At 41.3% G+C, this 14,777-nt stretch overlaps 1 pseudogene; it reads right to left on the reverse strand.

Annotated features, from left to right (window-relative positions):
* Positions 1-3,944: 3,944 nt before the first annotated feature.
* On the reverse strand, positions 3,945-14,275 carry LOC117490603 (annotated as a pseudogene).
* Positions 14,276-14,777: the final 502 nt, after the last annotated feature.

Consider the following 14,777-nt stretch of genomic DNA (forward strand, 5'->3'; position numbering starts at 1 on the left):
CGGCAACTGCAAAGGCAGGGAGGGATGGTGGAGGTTAGAAACCAAGAAGATTTCCTAGCTCAAGGCCGGTTTATTAGAAATGTATCAGCATCCCCTGCCAGCAGCACCACTCTATGGCCAGATGATAAACAGCATTCAATGACTTTTCGTAAGTCACGTGATTTACCACTATATCAACCACTATACCCCATAGAAAACATATTGCAAAGGAAAAATAATTTCCAACTTGCTTTTGATAGCAATAGCTGCGTTCACACCACAGTACTTTTCTCACTTTAGTTCCGATATAGTTCCGAAATATCGCGTTCACACCAAAAAGAGCCGGAACTTTACCCCCTTTTCCGTCCCTGCTAGAGAGCAGGTACTTTCGTGGGAGAAAAAGGTTCCTATGTCTGATTGGCTGGGCGGAATGCAAACCACGCCCCGTAAAACTCCCAAAAAGTTTTGTGAAGCCGCCATTTTATTATCCTCGCATTAGCATTATTAGCATTAGCATTAGCCCAACGCAGAGAGACTAACTTATGGCAACACAAAAGAAAACATGGGAGCGGTGGAGATGAGGAGGTTTCGGCGTTCTGGCGATATACTCGGAAGGCTTCAGTAGAAGCTATGGGAATCCCAGCAGCTTCTACTGAAGCCAGTCCCCAACTCCGGGGACTTCCGGCCGGGGACTTCGGGTGGCAGTATATGCCGTGAAGTTGTTTGCGGCCTGCCAGTAAACCCAAAGCAGAAGAAGAAGAAGCATGACGTCAGTGGCTTCATTTGCATAATCCTTCCCCAGGAACTTATTCCGGTGTGGACGCGATCTGTACTTAGATCATGAGAACTAAAGAGTTCTCATGAACTAAGTTCTCATGAACTAAAGTGGGAAAAGTACTGCGGTGTGAACGCGCCTTATAACTCAACAATGAAGTTATAATTCATTGTTGAGTTATAACAATGAGTAAGATGCCTTACTGTGATACAGTACACATCTTGTCTGGTAACTGATGATAACAGAGGCATTAAACATCAAAACATATTCCAAGGAACAAGACGAATGCATACCTAAAGCTCAAGCATCCGTATGATGTAACTCAAATCACTTCACAAGTCACCTTCTATTTTATATTTGGCGGGCTTTTTCTGTGGGAACGTCAAGTCATCAAGTCAATCTTCGTTTATGATATACAGCATGGTGGTGATACTTGTTTAGAACAAAGGTTCGCAATCCTGTTATATGAAAGGCCTGTAGGGTTCAAAGTAGTTCAAAAGTCACTGCCCTAGTTTAGAAGATGACTTTCCTGTCTGTTAACCATGACTCTTATTCAGCTCTGCAGGGTAATTGTGTGGTGTCCTCAATCAGCGCTGACACAACAGAGGGAGAACATTAAAGGGCCACACACACACAACAGGAGATAGCAAGGCAGGGGTCGTCACAGAGAAAGAAAATAGAAATAAAACAGACGATGATGCAGCTGATGCTGTAAATCATTGTCATATAATCTGGTTTTCGTTCCTCGCTTTCACTTTCTCATTCACACATGATTTTGTTGAAAAGAGAAGGAAATAGAAAAACTCAAGAAGTGTATAGTAAACAGTAAACACTATTGTTTATCAATGCAGTGTTGCTATGCCTTTTACATCACATTGAATTAGGCTACTTGCTTTTTGTAAACATCATAACACATGGAATATTTCCATATGGCAACAAGGCGAATTTTCACACTTTAGATTAAATAAAGAACAGAAAACTCACCTTTAGTTAAGCAGCCATCGCATTATTCCATATGGAGGTGATGCTTTGAAGGAAGATCCATCTAGAAATGAGGTACACGTTGGATAACTCAACTGGAACAAAGAAGCAGCGGTTGGTGCTGCACTGCTTTCATTTTTACTTTAGTCAAGCCTTCAGGCGAAATGGGCAACGTTATTCAGAGCAGCTGAGCCAGGCTGAGGTCCGGTTACCAACATCCCCTTCACTCCACAGTGGACGGTGCCACTAAACATTTTACAAAAAAGTACACGGATTGTCTTATATTCAATTGTAAAAAAATAATGCACAGCGCTTTTTAAATGTCTAAGTGTCCTGTTTACACTGAACTGAAAGTGAAATGACTGTGTAACTTCCACGGAAACAGATGACACGTCTTTATGGTGTTTACCCTATCTATTTAAAGCATAGTGTAGATATAATAAAAAGGATAGTGCGAGATACACCAAAAGGTTTTTATTTTCATTCAGATATTTGTATTAAAATATAGAATGAAAACATTTAAAAGTGAAAGCATGGTGCCGCCAGTTTACTGTTAAATGGCTGCTATATTAGCTTAAGCGTTACTTTTATAAAACAGCCTCTGGTGATGCACTGATAAAAGTATGATTGTACTTTCTAGCAATTTGTGTATGATATTGTACATCATTTTAAATGGAAATGTAAATGTGAAAACACATATTTTTTGGGGAAACTGTAAGAATAAATACCAGCAGTCACAAAATAGGCTCTCCGGTGTTAAACATGTGTGTCCACTGGATTTTTGCTGATAAACAAGAGGAGATGTCATATAATTAAAGACTAATGTATTATATTTGACTTGGCATCAATCTACCTGAATGAATGAGATGACTACACATGACTGCAACATCTGTGCTAAAACATGCATTATCTTTATGTCTCATTGAATCTTGTTATGATGGATTCCCATGCAGTGATCTGATACTTAACCATTTATAAAGGCTATTTGAAGAGAATGCTTTCACAAACACAACGAAGCTCCTCAATCTTAATTATAATACATATAAACATGCAGTCTTCAATTTCCTGTGTCAAAATGTTCAATTTATAAAAATGGCTTGACATCGTGCTTCACAATAAGTTAGGTGGACATTTCATACAATAATATATCAAACTGAATTACACACAATAAATGATAAAAGTAACTTTATTTAAAACAACATCTTATTGCACGTTTGCTGACTGGCCACAAAAAGCGTGACCACATCACCCCTATTCTGGCCTCACTACACTGGCTTCCAGTTCGGTTCAGAATTGATTTTAAAATCCTTTTATTTGTTTTTAAAGCACTAAATGGGCTGGCTCCGGCCTATATAGCTGAACTGCTCCAGCGCTACACCCCAGCCAGAGCTTTAAGGTCTGCTGACCAGCTGCTGCTGGTAGTGCCCAAGACCAGGCTAAAAACCAGAGGGCACCGAGCCTTCGCAGCAGCTGGCCCTAGGCTCTGGAACACTCTGCCCCTCCATGTGAGGTCGGCCCAGACCCTAGGGTTTTTTAAATCTAAACTAAAAACACACTTCTTCTCTCTGGCTTTCTAGTTAGAGCGGAGCACGACTCCTGACTTTTGTGTGTTTTATTTTTATTTTGTTTTTAAGATATATCTGTTGTAATTTATTGTCGTTTACTGTGTTTGTAGTAATTGTGTTTTTATTACATGTACAGCACTTTGGCTCGACCAAAAATCGCTTTTAAATGTGCTATATAAATAAAACCTGATTTGATTTGATTTGATTTATTGAGCAATCATGTGAGTATAAAGAAAAATACAAATACAAATCACAACTATAACCTGGATTCTTTATTCTGATAATCAGTTGCGCTCTCTCCATTTTCATCTTCCTTTGCTTTCTTCCATCTTCCCCTGTTTAAACATTAACAGAAGATTTAGCAACAGTTTAACAGCAGTGCTATTAAAGGTCATGTTGGACTTTACATTTCTCCTGACACTACAAACAGTCTTGTGCTTCATGTGAAAGAGCACAAAGCTTTCAAACGTGCAACATGCATCATATACTGTAACATGAAAATATAAATAACAGCAATATAGTAACCAATTTCGACATCTATTTGCTCTTCATTGAAGATAAAAGCAATCAAAAAAAATACTTGAACGTGTCATTGCCTCACAACTAAAATCCCCCCTCAGCTCCAATGACCACTTTGAGCCATTTCAATCCGGTTTCCGATCAAAACACAGCACCGAAACAGCTCTTCTTAAAATCACAAACGACCTCCTCCTCTCCTCTGACTCCGGCAACCTGAACATCCTCATCCTCCTCGACCTCACCGCAGCATTCGACACCATCAACCACACCATCCTGCTGTCCCTCCTCGAATCATCACTCAACATCACCGACACTGCACTCTCCTGCTGAAATCCTACCTTACCGACAGACATCAGTTTATCAACATCAATAACTGCACCTTCTCCACTGCTCCTCTGTCCCAAGGCGTCCCCCAGGGTTCGGTGCTTGGCCCCCTCCTCTTCATCCTCTACATGCTCCCCCTTGGCAAAATCATTTGTCGCCACAACCTTCAATTTCACTGCTACGCCGATGACATCCAACTTTATATCTCAACAAAAACCATCATCCCCACAACACACTCCACTCTCACCAACTTTCTCTCAGAAATAAAAGCATGGATCCAAACAAACTATCTCCAACTGAACAGTGCCAAATCAGACATCATCATCATCGGCCCCCCATCCCATACCAAAACCATCCAGAATGTCAACTTCACCATTGACAGCAACACTCTATCCCCCCCCCCCCCCCCCCCCCCCCCCCCCCCCCCCCCCCCCCCCCCCCCCCCCCCCCCCCCTCACATCATCTTCGACAGTCAGCTCAAATTCAATCACCACATCAATCACATCACCAGGACTGCCTTTTTCCACCTCAAAAACATTACCCGTCTCCGCCCATCACTCTCCTCCTCTGCTACTGAAACCCTGATTCATGCATTCATCACATCACGACTCGACTACTGCAATAGCATCCTCTACGGCAGTGGTTCTCAACTGGTCAGGCCTCGGGACCCACTTTTTCCTTTGTCAATAAATCGCGACCCGAAATTTGAACCACTCAAATCTATACAACAAAAAATCGTGCTGTAATATACACGCTTTTCAGCGTACAATATTAATTAAAGTGAAGTACAGTGCATATATCCCTTATATCCCTTCACAGAACTAACTTAAAGAAGGTTTAATGAGATGATGGAATCAAAGCTGAACTGTATAACATAAAAAGGCAGACATGCTGAAAACCCAACCCCAGAAGGGGCTCTGGGGGAGATCTTTAGAAATACTAACATATACTGTAAACTACACATTCTGGTACACTCTGAGAAGAAAATAAATAAATCTATTACTACCCGACATATTAATAATATTTTATGCCATTGTTTGTTTTTCACTTTGTTGTGTGAATTACTTTAAATTGTGGGTAGGGTAGATAGCCCCCATTGTTCTGTGAGCTGTCAATCATCAAACCGGGGGTCATATTTCATTATGTGTTCATTTGTATCTGAAGTTGTACCCATGGATGTATAAAGAATAGTTGACTTCCGGCAACAATCTTGATTCTGATTGGCCAGAAGACTCGAAAAAACATCAGCAAAGATGTTTTATTGAGAAGATGATCACTACGTGACAGAAGTTTTCAAAACCGTTTAAGGTCTCCGGTACTTCCAGTCCAACGCCTACTGCATGCACAGTGTTAGAAAATCGGGCTTTCAAAATAAAAATGTGACATTTTCCCCAAAACAAAAAAAACAAAAAAATTGTTTAATAATTTTTGTTTTTCAATTTTTTTTTTCTTCACTCACACATCTGCGACCCACTCGAAACGCACTTTTGGGTCGCGAACCACCAGTTGCTCTACGGCATACCATCCAACCTGATCAATAAACTCCAACATATCCAGAACAATGCTGCCCGCCTCCTCACCCACACCCGCTCCCGAGACCACATCACTCCCGTCCTCCAGAACCTCCACTGGCTCCCCGTCCGACAAAGAATCGACTTCAAAGTCCTCCTCATTACTCACAAAGCCCTCAACACCTCACAGACCTGCTGCACCACCACACCCCTTCCCGCTGCCTCCGCTAATCAGAAGCCAACTGCACTGACCTCACCACCTTCAAAAAACTTACAAAAACTCACCTCTTCAATCTGGCTTTTAATGTGTGATTGTTTTTGTATTGCTTGATTTTAATTTGACTTTAACTATATATATGTATTTGTTGTTCTTTTCTTTTCACTATATCTGTAAAGCGTCTTTGAGCACCTGTAAAAGCGCTAACAAAATAAATCTATTATTATTATTATTATGAATCAGTGAGAGTGGTATAAAGAGTTTCCCCTTAAAGGGGACCTATCATGCAAAATGCACTTTTGTACGTCTTTTATACATGAATATGTGTCCCCGGTGTTCCAAGGAACTCACCAAGTGTCAGAAAACACAACCCTCTCTATTTTACTCCATACCCAAATCTCTAAAAAAGGGGCTGCAACGGATCTGATAAAAACTGATCCAGATTTGAACACTGTCCTGACGTCAGGACGGTGGCGCTACGGCTATTGGGCCAACTCTCCACCTATCAGGGGAATGTGGGGTTGGGCCACGGCCGGCCATTGCCGCTCGAAAGCGCTGGAGACGCTGTAGTACATATGCCAGGCCTGTAAGTGGCGCTGTAGTCTGCCACAAAAGCAGCGAAGAAGACTTCCCGCCCATAGTTACCATGGTTACCCTTCTGTTTATTCTCCGCTGTGGCTTTTTTTCTCCCTCCCCGAGGCAAGCACTGTAATTCTCTCCGGTTAGTCCACCAGCAGATGACAAACACCCACCTCTCCGCCTCTTCCAAGGAACGAGGGGACCGTGCGGCAGAGTTTCAGTTTCAGTTACTTTCGCCGGTCAAGATGTCCGTTAAAGTTTAAATCTTCCGGACAAAATTAGAAAAGTGCCGGTCAAAGGTCTTCTTTGTTATTTATTGAGCTTTAAAACAAATTAATAATGACTCTATATAATAAAACACGGAGGACGGAGATGTCTTTTTCTCCCCCTCTTCTGACAGCCCAGCAGCTGATCAGAGCACGGCTCACCTCTCCTGCAGGGGGGCGTGGTCAGCAGAATCAGACAGCAAACAGCACATAGAGCGAAATGAGGCATGGCTAAAATGCATGATCTGTTTGGTATTTTGAAAACAGAAACGTATAAATATACCTTATATAGGTATGGCCCTACAATATATAATTTAAATATAGCATGATAGGTTTCCTTTAAGTGGAATGAACTTACCCCTGACATTCCTGCATCTGCTCCACTGTTTCTGGAAGATCTCTGTTGAGGGTCTCCGGAACGAAAAGGTTCACAACAGATGAGGCAATTGTGAGACTTCCCATGAGGATATAAGGAAGAGCCTTATTATAACTACCTGAAAATAAAAAAGGAGCAAAATTCTTCATTATAAAAAGACACCATTTTACTTGAATATAAATAAAATCTCAATAAATGTGTACATGTCGCTGATGCTATCCAAAGCAGATGTTCTTTTGGACTCATAAAGAATGTCAATGCAGTGATGTCTTATATACATTGTGAGATAATATACTCATCTTCTCACCTAAATATATGACATAAGGAGCTGTGATGCTGCCGATGCGTGCAGCAGAGGAGCACATCCCCATGCTCACGTTCCTGAGTACCGTAGGGTAAACCTCAGTGGTGTAAATATAGACGTCAGACGATGCTGAAGGCCATGGTGAAGTCAAACTTTCCAGTCATTTCCAGTGCCAGAGCAACATATTGAAGATCTGAGGAGGAGAAAGAGAGGATGTTGGAAGTGAGTTATGAATGAATTTTCTAATTTCTTTACATGAAATCATCAAGTTTCTCCCAAGCGGAGCGAACAGAAGTCTTATGCATTAAAGAAATATAAATTCTCTCAGTTGGGAATAACTAGCCAAACACTGTCCAATTTGACCTCAGTTCAGATGTTTATTGTCCCTTCTGGGAAAGAGGGACAATAAAGGGCCTGAATACTGTCTTTTCTGGTATCTTATCAGCACCGATTCTTTATTTGAACCTTCTTGAACCCATTACCAGAGGATGGCTTCTTGAACATCTTGCCACAACAAGTAAATGATACAGGCCATTATAGTGTAGAACACACACAAGTGTGCATTTTACTCTCCCTTATTCCTCGAAAGCAATAAAGTTTATTGCTAAATAATTTTGAGGTCAGTTTGGTGATTGTGCAAGGGTCTATTTGCTAAGCCTTTAGGAAACTGAGTCTGTTTAATATGTAGCTTCACTTTATCTGGTGAAACACACATATGATATAATCATTCTTTACTGCACTGTAGCACACTCTAAGCACTAAAATACTAAACTAATGAATATTAAAAACATGACAGAAAGTACATTTCAGATGTTTCTTTGCTTGTCTCAAGGGAACATCAGTAACACAGCAACTTTTTCCAGATGTGGCTTAAAATGGTATTCTGCTTATGTATTAATCCAGAGTCCACTATTCTAGTGATGTGATAAAACTGCAAACTGCACATTTCTGAGTTCATGACAGTGGCGTTGCCTAAAGCCCCGAATGTTTTTTCTGTAGCCCCGGACATATGGGCTCAGAACAGTCTCATAATACACACATGCACACAGAAGGATTCACATTTGTATTTCATGATCCGCCAAAGGATTCACACTTGTATTTCAGGATCCACACTTGTGTTTTTCAATGCACACACAAATGTGTTCCGTTTCATATACATGTAAATAAAATCCAAATACAGAAAAAAGTTTTACATATGTATTTTTGATCCTCACATATTTGTTTTCCGTTTAAAACCGCTGCACCTACAAACACAAACCGCTTTCTGTGCATGGATCGCTGTGCATTCGTGTGTGGGTTTTTTGAGACTCCCCTGACGGTCACCCGATTCGTACTTGTAATGTTTTCTATCTATAGCCAATCAGATGTCTCCTTCATTCTAAGCCAATCACATGAGCGCGTCCCCACGAGGGTAGCCTATGATTTATTGCGTTCATGACACTTCATATACGCATTTTGCGCTGTCCGGAGCAGGGTTTCCGCAGACAGAATTTATTTTACCGGACAAATTTGAAACTTACCGGTCATGTTTCAATAATAATAATAAGAAGAAGAAGAATTGTGTAGCAGCGTTTCCGTTAGCAGGTAATTACCGGACTATGACCGGATATGGCTAATAACACGGGAGGATCATCTCTTTTCCTCTCTCCCTCCCTCTCTCCTGACAGCCCGTCAGTTTCTCATGCAGCTCGCTAAAACTTCACTCGCGTTTATGTCCATATCGATCAGATCCAGCTCTCCTGATCGGCCTTTATAGAGAGCACAGATCAAACTATTAAGAGTGAATATCGGCCGATAATGACCGGCGGGGCTCCCCCCGTTGACAGTTCACTGTCTAGCACTGGCTTCGTAGTGCAATGATCGATTAGGCTAAGCTAACCTGTAGCTGCTCCCTCCACACTCACAACAACTTCATACAGACATAAATAAAGCAGCTGTATTCGCCATACAGGAAACACACATTTAAAACGGTTTTGCCTGCCGTTTTTGTGTACACAAGCATTCATTAATGGTTCGGAAAGTGGCACTGTACCTTAATAATATAAAGGCTTGTATTTGTGTGCATTTCCTGCTCGGAAAGTGGCAATGTACTGAGAGTGGAAGTGTCCTGAGATTAGCGCCTGCAGGCAGGCTCCATGGACCTGTCAGCTCCGGACAGCGCAAAATGCGTACATGAAGCGCTACGTCATGAACGCAAGAAATCTACCCTCGTGGGGGCGCGCTCATGTGATTGGCTTAGAATTGAGGAGACATCTGATTGGCTATAGATAGAAAAAATTACAAGTACGAATCGGGTGACCGTCAGGGGAGTCTCAAAAAACCCACACACGAATGCACAGCGATCCATGCACAGAAAGCAGTTTGTGTTTGTAGGTGCAGCGGTTTTAAACGGAAAACAAATATGTGAGGATCAAAAATACATATGTAAAACTTTTTTCTGTATTTGGATTTTATGAAACGGAACACATTTGTGTGTGCATTGAAAAACACAAGTGTGGATCCGGAAATACAAGTGTGAATCCTTCTGTGTGCATGTGTGTATTATGAGACTGTTCTGAGCCCATACGGACAATGCTCCCTCAATAATATAATCAGGGGTGCACATAACTGGTACGCATGCGCGGCAAAAATCTGAATTGCATAGCGTCACTTGTGTTGAGAGATGTATCCATAGATCTCTTCATTTTGCTCTCAAAGTGCACCAGATTGATGCATTTAACTTCAATATTAAAAAAAAAATCTTCCCGGGGGAGCATGCCCCCGGACCCCCCTAGAGGATGTTAGGTCCACCCCCCACTTGTAAAAAAAAAAGCACTTTACCCCTGCTTACACCTATATGCCGTGAGCTGGTTATCGAGCCTTCACTGAAACAGTCGCGGGTGTACTGTGTCTGTGCGTGTGGGGAGTGTTGCCAAGGCCGCCTTAATGCACGGGCTGACCTGGGCTGAAGCCCAGGGGCCTACGGAGATCGGGGGCCTATCATGAGCCAATAAAAAAATGCATTGTTTTGTAATTCGTCAAATGTTCTGTCCATCATTTGATCTGAATGTATGTGGCTGGCGATTGATACAAGTTATAAGATACCCCCGTGGGCACCACTTAACAGCCAATCAGAATGAGAATATGTTTCACATGTGACTTATTCAAAATGCGAGTGATTGAGTGACAGATGAAGGTTGTTTAGGTGAAAATGTCGGAGAAGAAAAAGTGTGAGAGTGGCGCTCGGAAAAGGAAATTGTTGAGGGAAAAGGAATTTCGAGACAAGCAAGTATTACAAAAAATGCCGAAGCTTACAGGTTATTTTAAACCTGTAAACCAGGATGAGGAGGAAGGACAGATGAGTTCTGTACCGAGCGGCAGCGGTGCCGGCCGCGGCGCCTCGGAGCCAAGTAGGCATATGTCTGGTTCTGATAGCGATGGAGTAGCGGGAGAGGAAAAACAGACAGGAGGGACTTTTGTTTTGAACTTTACAGTCGGCTCCCAGACCATAGTCGAGGAAACAGGGGGTGACTCTCTGTTGTCTCCCAGGACAGAAGCAACAAGCTTCAGGTTCAATAACCCACTTTACTGAAATGACTGGAGAGAGGCGAGCTCTTCTTAGGAGGCCATTGCATTTATTTAGTTATTCTGTTATACACAATACTTGACAGACCTATATCTTCTGTTCTGCTGCCTCGTTTCACTTCTAGAAACATACACACGCTCTCTCGCTCTACCATACCCACACACACATGCACGTGCCACACCCCTCTCTCTCTCTCTCTTAAAGGGATAGCGATCTCACTGCGTGACCCTAATATCATAACCCTACCCCCACTCTGGATGGCAATTGCACACAATTATAATCCAGCACAGTAAATGACATGACCCATGAGCTGCAAAAAGGCTAAACAGAGTGCTGCTGTGTGTCCTGGGCCTTGTGGTTTTCCACACTCAAAAGGAACACAACCCTAATGTCACGACTAACATCAAATACTCAATCACAATTCTTAATTGAATCAAAGGACGTGCTTGTGAGGTGAAATTATTTCAAATTCTTCCTTAAGATGATGAAGTTCAGCAGACTTGACAGTCTGTTGACATATAACAACATCTACGACCATAATAAAACAAATGTGTCCTCTAGGTCGGCTTGTAGTATTTCATTTTGTACATTACTACACAGGAAATATTGGTGAGTATTTTTTCCAGAGTAATTACTATTTTGCTCTGAAATAGTGATATTTAATCATTTTGGAGTGTATTTATTACTCATAGCTTCTAGAGTGCGATCAAAAATGCAGAGTCAATTCTATTGGAGTTAAACCATGACCACGCTGTAACGGAGGTGATCTCTGGGGCCATAGATCTCGGTCTCCGTTACGGATTATATAGCTTCATTATTGGCGAAGTATATTCATTTGTTCCACGCTAAAACATTGCACAGGAAGCATGTGATTATATGTCATTTATGCATATATTTGTCACAATCTGTCTATGTTTTAGTTTGTCTGTCTCTGTTTCCTGTTTTAGTTTGAAAAGTGTTCCCTCTCCCGTTTTGTCTGTTGCTGGTGATTGCGTTCACCTGGTGCCCTGTGTTTCTCCTCCCTCCTCACCTGTGTCTTGTTGATTTGATTAGTCCTGTGTGTATTTAGGTTCTGTTTTCCTGTTAGTGTGTGTGTGTGAGGTCTTGGTAGTTGGTGACTGTGTTCACGTGAGACAGTCATATTGAGGCTGTGTATCCTGTACCACAAAGAGGAATAAATGCCCACACCGGGTTGTATTTGAACTCTCTGCCTCTGCCTCCTTGCTTGGTCGGGCCGCTCAATGGTCAGCTTCGCACACGCCCACTCATGTTCCTTAAGCACTTTGGTTTATTGACCTTTTTTATTGTAAAGATCATTATGGTTCATTTTTTCTATTCTGAGTAAAATTACCTTCTATTGGGAGTAAAATTACCTTCTAGTTGGAGTGAAATGACGTTCGATTGGGAGTAAAATTACCTTCTATTATGAGTAAAATGGCAGTAGAGTTGTTTTTAATATACACTGCATAGAGTAAATAACCATTAAGCAGAGTCAAATCTAAGCACATAATAGAGTAAAATGAACTCTAAAAATACAAAGAACAAAGAGTACATTTTATTCTATATAGGTTGGGACCAAATGTAATATTTTTAGAGTAACATTTTCTTCAATTTGAGTCAATTTTACTCAGAGAAATTGACTGTGTACTGATTAACCCTTCTCTTGCGTTTCGGGTCAAAAGTGACCGAATGACTTTTGTTTTAATCATAAATATTGTGTTTTTCATCCAATTGCCTCAATACCTTATGTTATCCTCCACACTAGGCCTCTGAACATATACACTTGATGATCACCGCCATAGAAAATTAATGGGTATGAGTGTATTATGTTCATCCTGCAGATGGAAAACATCTATACACACACACACACACACACACACACACACACACACACACACACACACATGTTCTGATATGGTATATTTCTCTTTCAATAAATGTTCATTGAAAAAAACAGTATCAATGTCTTATTTTATATTCATCACAGTGAATGCTGAACTTGATGGGCCCACCGGTGGGTCCGGGCCATGACATGAAACACTGGCTTGCTTGTATCAAATCAATACATCCCATACATCATTGGAACGGGAAGAATCTCAGCTACAACACTAACTAAAGCATTTCCATCTCCAGTAAACACAGCCTACAGGGCAAGCATTTTTATAATATACAGTAATGTAAAATAAGCACTATCTTTGAACTTACTGCCAAAAATAATATGAAATTCACCCCTGGTGTCATTCTGTCTGTCATCCATTGATTCTACTTGCTTTGACTGTTCAAATGAGATGTCAACCATCAAAATTGGATAAGGGGTTCCAGAGATATCACTGTGCAAAACACACCGGTCTATTTTGACCGAAAATAGCATGGGAAGGGGGGTATGACCTAACGCAAGAGAAGGGTTAATGTCTGCTATTCTAGACCAAGATACTTCTATCTCAGTGACAGCAAATCCTCTTTTGTAGGAGATCGACCTGAACAGTAGATGGGGCTGTTGTCATTTTAAAAAAGCAACACTCATTACAGTGTGAAAACCTCACTTAACTTAATAGTTCATTTTGTATTTTTTCAAGCACTCACTAACATTACATAAATAATAAGAACCCCTCAGATATAATCTGAGGATCAAATGGTCAAAATGGTGTAATTTCACATGAACAATTAAATAAAAACGTTAGGGGAAAGCTATTGATAAATAAGGATGAAATACCTGTCAGAAACATGGCCTGAGATCAGAGATCCAAAGAGGTATCCCACAAAGAGCGTTGAGGATGCAAAGGGAACTTTCCATTGATCATCACAGACGAGGTCCCACTGTAAAAAAATCAATACATATTTCAAACACAACAACAAAGCAAAGAAAACTTCAAATATCATATTAATGACACTCTGTAAACACACACAAGCACATTCATACTGACCTCTGTGACAATGTTGGATTGGTAGATGTCTTTGCTGTAGTTCCATCCATCTAAACATCCCTCCTGCGCCAAGTCGGTGAGATTCACATCCCTTCCAGGAATAAGTCCTTCAGCTGACATATTTCTCACCACGTCCAGACTGTACCTACTGCACTGGCTCTTCACCTCCTTGCCATTTACTAACGTAAAAGGGATGATGGCATTTGTCCACTCTTCAGTTAAGTTAAACTCTGGAATGAGGCAGTGATGATTCGGAGTTGCCCCGATAAACACCATGTTAAGTCCGTTGAATCCAGTTGAGACAAAAACTGTGTTGAGAAGGAAGAATGTGTTCCAGAAAAAAGGACCAGTCTGTCCCAGGAATGCAGTGTCTTCATCATAGTCACCCATTTTCTATATACAAAATATAAAAATACTTCCCTTCTCGTGAGAGAGAAAGCAATCCGGGAAATTCTTCAGTGTATGAGCTGTGGTATCCCTCTTAAAGTCTTGAGCTAAGTACCAGAGTGTTTGAGCTCTCAGTCGAGTGAGCTGGTCCCCCAGTGGGACCAAGTCACAATGGAAATACCTATAGTCCCAAGAGAGTTTTAAAACTTCTTTCAAGGGGATAACTTTTTCACCCCTTTCCTTACTGCTGCATCCACTGTCTCTCAGTTTGTGGGAATGGGACTTTATTGGGACACTATTTACGTGAAAATACTGAATGAGAATCCCCTCTCATTGATTTGATTTGATTAACTGAAAGTAAAATGATCAAAAGCTTCAAAGTGGCCAATCTGACCACCCAGCCCTCGCACCACTCTGGTGAAAGTGGTATTTTCTCTAAATAGCATTCCACACTTTTAAATACCCCAAAGAAGTACACGTGCCCGTACTCTAAATGTTGATAAGT

Source organism: Trematomus bernacchii, unplaced genomic scaffold (genome assembly GCF_902827165.1).
Source record: "Trematomus bernacchii unplaced genomic scaffold, fTreBer1.1, whole genome shotgun sequence".
NCBI lineage: Eukaryota > Metazoa > Chordata > Actinopteri > Perciformes > Nototheniidae > Trematomus > Trematomus bernacchii.